We start from the raw sequence: 6971 nt of genomic DNA, 5'->3' as shown, positions 1-6971 counted from the left end.
TGCACAATCTTTTTATATATATTTTTCAAAGAAGTTTTGAGAAATCCTGATTATTAAAATCAATGTGAAAGTCTCACAGTGCTGTAATACAGAAAAAAATGTTATTGGTCTGTAACCATTACCAGTACCTTATGATCAGAAGAGGAATTTTGGAGGGGTGGGGGTTAAGATTTCAAGGAAATATGTATGGTCCATCTCTTTATATGCAACTGAATGCAATGCTTATAAATCAGTTTGATGGTAACATCTTTAAATTATATATATTCATTCATAGTATAAAGTCTAAGCAGTGACATTCAGGGCAGAATTCTATATTACAGTCAGCTACTGTGTATGACACAGTGAAGAATCGCTTCCTGTTAGGCAATAATCCACGTATCTATTTACAAATGTAAATCTTTATTCAAAGTCCCTTTTGATTTGCTAACACATTGCCTCAACCTGCTGTCCTGTGTTGCCCTTGGAATGGCAGCCAGAGCAAAGATATGTCTGGGCTATTCAGTTCCAAGAAACATTCTGTTTGCGGGTGGAAAAACAGATATAAACGATTTTCTAGGAATGTTGACTCATTAAAGGTCCTTTCCTTTGATTTAAGGTTTAAGCCCCTGGGACCCAGGGTTGCCTGGTCACAAATGTAGAAAATATATCATATGCTATATTTCCCTTATTTGCATACAGTCATAATGCCTGCTTATATCTGCCCACTTCTGGTGAAATTTTGAATGTGCAGAGAAAAGGGCATAATCAGATTCTGCCTAGATTACGGCATCTTTGCACCATCAGGCCCCAGGAATTTCAGGATCTCTACCTCATCTCTATATTTTTAACAAGAACTGGCATTATACTACAGTTTGATGTTCTAATGTTAATTTATTTGATAACAATCACTTTAAACTCAAATAAAAATCTTACCAAGTCAGGTACAATTTTTTTAAAAATTGGCAGCTGTTATTAACAGATCTGACTTTCGTAAGGGTAGGGCTGGACAGTAACTTTCTTTCTTGCTTACTTGTCAGTTTGCTCAGTTGATAGCCCTCTCACCTCTGAGTCAGAAAGTTCTGGGTTTAGTTCTCACCTCTGACTCAGTTTTGGGTCTAAGCCCCAATACAGATTTGATTGCATAATCACGGCTGACACTCGAGTGCATTATTGAGGGGGTACTGCACTGTCATAATGCTGTCTTTCAGATTAAACGTTAAACCGAGGCCCCGTCTTCCAGTTCAGATGGAGAAAAATCTCATGCTATTCAAAGAACAGGGAGTACTTCCAATGTTCAACCCAACACTTCCCCCTCAGCAGACACTACCAAAAATTTGATCATTCATTTGCTATTTGTGGGACCTTGCTGCAGGCAATTTGGCTGCTGCAATTGCTTACTCTTCAAAAAGTAATTTATTGGCTGCAAAGTGCTTTGGGACATTCTGAGGACTTGATAAGACACTATATAAAAGCAAGTTCTTGCTTACTGATTCTCACTTATTAAACTGCAGGATAACCTGTCACCTCAAAATGTTTGCATTTTATGGGCTATGTACACAAGATCAAGATGTTTATGAGTTCACTTCAATGAGTAAACCCTAGAAATGTTTACGTACATCAGAATATTAGCAATTTTTTTAAAGCTGAGAGAGCGGATTATAAATCACAAAGCATCATTTATGTCTACATGATAATATACTTTGTTGAACATCCAAAAAGAAAGTAGAGAAAGGACGGTCAGACACATCCATGTTCATCCTATTCAACATTGTGCATCCAACTGCTAACTCCTGGGGGTGGCAAAAAATCAGAACAAAAGCCCTGTGGCCAATTTCAGTTAAAAAACTTAGAAATTCTTTCCCGACTCCCTAGTAAGGAAAGATTGAGCTTACATAATGGATGTCAAACTGCATGCACTGCAGATGATTTACCTGCTATGAACTTTTATTTTTTTCTCTTTTGAGTTTGCCTCTCCCACTTTATTGATATTTCTGTCTTCCATTTTTCCCCCTTTGTTTCATTGGGGCCTACCAGTAACTCATGCTAAGAAAAGGAGTTTGCATGCTGTCCTAGTACCCTCCAAATTTTACTGCAGTTTTACCAAAAAAAGTTATCACGACAGGCTGCAATTTTGCAGAATAGTTTGGGCAATGCATCTTCTGCTGCGTACCTCTGTCTTAGATACACATAAGCTGAATGAAAACTGGCACTGATTTTAGAATAAATATAGAAGAATATACAAACATAAGAACGAATGAACAAACTTGAATTTCGCAGCCAATTGATTACTTTATGAAGTGTAGTCACTGTTGTTATAATAGTGCAGTCCCATAAACAGCAGTGAGATAATTGACTAGTTGATCTGATTTAGTGGCATTAAACGATAAATGTTGGTGAAGAAATAAGGAGAACTACCCTGCTCTTCACATAGTGCTGTGAGATCTTTTATGTCTACATAAACAGGGAGGCAGGACTTCAATTTAATATCTCATCTGAAACACAGCACCACCAATAATTACACACTCCCTCTGTACTGCACTGAAGTGTCAACCTAGAGAAGGTGCAGAAGTCCTGCAATGGGGCTTGAACCAATGGCTGTCTGAGGCAGCGATAAGAGTGCTACCAATGAGCCAAGCGGACATGGCGTGTTACAATCCTGCCTTCTTGTTTACTAGGTTTGAGAAACTGCAATAGCCATTGGTTGCCAAGTGTTACAATGGCATTAATTCAGAACACCCTGGTATAATTCAGGTTCTCACCAGATACCTTTAGTCATGCTCAGGGTAAAAGATGACTCATAAGCAAGCCCCTGCTCCATGTGAACCAAAGTGTGACTTTATGCACTAAGCTCCGATAATGTAAAGTATCCAGGGTGCACGTGATGCTTTTGTGTTTTTTCTAACTGATGGACAAAAAATACCAACAAACTGAATATCTCAGATTGTAAGCTATGAATTAGGTTTATTAAAATGAAACGAAAGCTAGAGAATATTTCACTTAATTGTAGTGAAAGAATACTTGTTTTCTCACTAGTACATTATAGTCATGGATTGTTTTCAATAGTCCTAGCTGGTTCAACTACTGGCAAAGCAGAAATCCACCAAAGAATCTAGATTACTAGCCTGAGTTCTACTTGGCCCTTTAAAGTCAAAACTATAACAAAAGGAGGCAGATATCACTTAGGATTAATAACATTTGGCACATTGCAAAACAATTACTGCAGTATCAGACCCATCAATCAAATTAGTTTTCACAAATATAAAAGAGGCTGCACAGGTACCAGCCATAGGCCATTCACCAACCTGCAGGACAATGCAGAGTTGAATGTCTGGGTAAACAGGACCGCAACCCTTCACCCCCAGTTGGAGCAGACGATCACAATTAGCAACATGCCTTTTTCACAATAGCCAAACTCACAAACATGTCTGATGTAGAGTCCACATCTGAAACGTCAACTTGTCTGTTCTCTCCACAGATCCTGCCTGACCTGACGAGTGTTTCCAGCATTTTCTGTTTTTGTTTAAGATTTCCAGTATCTGCAGTTTTTGTTCCCAGAAACATGTATACTCCTCAGGTATCTGATGAGTAATTCTTTTTAAACAAATCATAGGAACAGAGGTGAAAACAATTCCCCTTGAAGCAGCTACAACATCTGAAGAAGGGTAATCAAATGTTTTTTTCCTTCGTTCATGGGATGTGGGCGTCGCTAGCAAGGCCAGCATTTATTGCCCATCCCTAATTGCCCTTGAGAAGGTGGTGGTGAGCCATCTTCTTGAACGGCTGCAGTCTGTGTGATGAAGGCTCTCCCACAGTGCTGTTAGGAAGGGAGTTCCAGGATTTTGACCCAGCGACAATGAAGGAATGGTGATATATTTCCAAGTCAGGATGGTGTGTGACTTGGAGGGGAATGTGCAGGTGGTGTTCCGATGTGCCTGCTGCCTTTGTCCTTCTAGGTGGTAGAGGTCACGGGTTTGGGAGGTGCTTCGAAGAAGCCTTGGCGAGTTGCTGCAGTGCTTCCTGTGGAGGTACACACTGCAGCCACAGTGCGCTGGTGGTGAAGGGAGTGAATGTATAGGGTGGTGGATTGGGTGCCAATCAAGCGGGCTGCTTTGTCCTGGATGGTATCTAGCTTCTTGAGTGTTGTTGGAGCTGCACTCATCCAGGCAAGTGGAGAGTATTCCATCACACTCCTGACTTGTGCCTTGTAGATGGTGGAAAGGTTTTGGGGAGTCAGGAGGTGAGTCACTCACCGCAGAATACCCAGCCTCTGACCTGCTCTTGTAGCCACAGATTTATGTGGCTGGTCCAGTTAAGTTCCTGATCAATAGTGACCCCCAGGATGTTGATGGTGGGGGATTCGGCATTGGTAATGCCGTTGAATGTCAATGGGAGGTGGTTAGACTCTCTCTTGTTGGAGATGGTCATTGCCTGGCACTTGTCTGGTGCGAATGTTACTTGCCACTTATCAGCCCAAGCCTGGATGTTGTCCAGGTCTTGCTGCATGCGGGCACGGACTGCTTCATTATCTGAGGGGTTGCGAATGAAACTGAACACTGTGCAATCATCAGCGAACATCCCCATTTCTGACCTTATGATGGAGGGAAGGTCATTGATGAAGCAGCTGAAGATGGTTGGGCCTAGGACACTGCCCTGAGGAACTCCTGCGGCAATGTCCTGGGGCTGAGATGATTGGCCTCGGACAACCACTACCATCTTTGTGCTAGGTATGACTCCAGCCACAGGAGAGTTTTCCCCCTGATTCCTATTGACTTCAATTTTACTAGGGCTCCTTGGTGCCACTCTCGGTCAAATGCTGCCTTGATGTCAGGGGCAGTCAATCTCACCTCACCTCTGGAATTCTGCTCTTTTGTCCATGTTTGGACCAAGGCTGTAATGAGGTCTGGAGCCGAGTGGTCCTGGCGGAACCCAAACTAAGCATCGGTGAGCAGGTTATTGGTGAGTAAGTGCCGCTTGATAGCACTGTCGACGACACCTTCCATCACTTTGCTGATGATTGAGAGCAGACTGATGGGGCGGTAATTGGCTGGATTGAATTTGTCCTGCTTTTTGTGGACAGGACATACCTGGGCAATTTTCCACATTGTCGGATAGATGCCAGTGTTGTAGCTGTACAGGAACAGTTTGGCTAGAGGCGCAGCTAGTTATGGAGCACCAGACTTCAGCACTACAGCTGGGTTGTTGTCGGGGCCCATAGCCTTTGCTGTATCCAGTGCATTCAGCTGTTTCTTGATATCATGTGTAGTGAATCGAATTGGCTGAAGACTGGCTTCTGTGATGGTGAGGATATCGGGAGGAGGCCCGATTAAGTTAAATTAAAGTGGCCGTAATGCTGACACAGCTACAAGATCTCATAATGATATATAAAAACGTAGGAGCTGACATTGGATGCTGGCCATGCCTGTATGGCTATAAACTGATCTTGCCTCATAATACAAGGTCAGCTCATTTAAATTGTTAGATGGCACTCCCAACAAGTAGCACATGATCCGCCGAGAGAACGTGGAGGTTGTTGGGCAGCAGCAGCTGGTAAGGGGCTGAATACTGCCCTTTAAGCTATGCCTTTTAAAAAATTGTGATGGGAGAAGGGCACAATTCACAGGGCATGCAGCAGGAAGTCGCAACAAAGGATAGCTCTATGTGCAGGAAAGGGTCACCCAACAACTCAGTATTTCGATTTTAAACCCTAGAGAGACCTGAAACAAACAGGCTCCAGATGCATTACAAGGCTTGCCATAATTCATTTAACATTAGCCTCTTTAATGAGCTGTAAACACAGTGAATGTGCAGTCTGAAAGCACTTTCTGGTCTTATTGCTTATTGCTATGCATAGTGTACATCAGGCATGCAGTCGGCCTTCTATGTAGCACGTTGAGCACCTCCAATTGAGTTATCAATTCTACAGAGTCACTTATGATTTAAAGCAAGACATATCTCCAACCTGTCAAATTTCACATATTACAGTTTTATATCACCAATTACAGGCAAGCCCATTTAAATGAATAACTAATAAAATGTTTGAGAATAAACATTTAAAACATTTGAGGATAAAATCTCCATGCTCAAATCCCTTTTCTATCTTTTAAGTGGTCTACACAGAGCAAGGATGTACCCCGCTGAGATAATCAAATGCTTCGGCTCTTTTTCCCTATTCTCTTACTTTTATACGATCTAGAAGTTTGAATTAAAAATCTCCCCTGTCTCCTTTGTACCACACAGAGCTATAAAAAAAATCATTGCAAACACAGCGCTATCGGAGGTTGCATTCTTGTAAGTGGTTTACAAAAGGTGAAAAGTGAGGTTGGATTGATCCACACTTTTCCTGTCAGCTGAGCAAATTAACCTTTAAATTGCAGTCAACACCGAACATTTACAGTTTGCTTTTAACAACGTCCTCAAATATCCTGCAGATTTGTTCAGCTGTCAATAAATATTTACTGAAAAATTCACAAAATGCATTCTTTCCGGTATGCGATTTTCAAAAACGTTTTCTTTCTGTTTTACCGAAAGGCGAAATGAAAATTGTACTTAATTACTTACAATTATATTTACCTATGACAGGAGTGGGGCAATTTGAAATTGTTTTTATCTAAAAAGGCCGTATAAAATGTAAAAGAAAAATCCTGAAAGTTACTTTATAAGTAGACTCGAAAACGCGAAGTTTAATTCATTTGAAAGTCAGTTTCTCATTTTAAGCTCGGAACTTCCAGGAGATTCAAGGCGATATCAAATTTACATAACTTAAATATAAGTTGTTAACCAACAGCAGAAGTACAAACAGGGGATTGACCTCATCCTGGTTACAGATCTCAGCATGTCCCCATTGCCAATGCAGGAGCAAAAGGACCAAACAGAAATGATATTTCTGTAAATATACCATTGGTCTGTTAATAAATAAACCCAGAACTCAGAGGATCGATGTGTCCTCCACCGGTGGGGTTAAAAAGAAAGTTTGCGAATCTTGAAGAGATTAT

Source organism: Heptranchias perlo, chromosome 21 (assembly GCF_035084215.1).
Source record: "Heptranchias perlo isolate sHepPer1 chromosome 21, sHepPer1.hap1, whole genome shotgun sequence".
In the NCBI taxonomy this organism is placed as follows: domain Eukaryota; kingdom Metazoa; phylum Chordata; class Chondrichthyes; order Hexanchiformes; family Hexanchidae; genus Heptranchias; species Heptranchias perlo.
Note: the sequence above shows the minus strand (reverse complement) of the source record.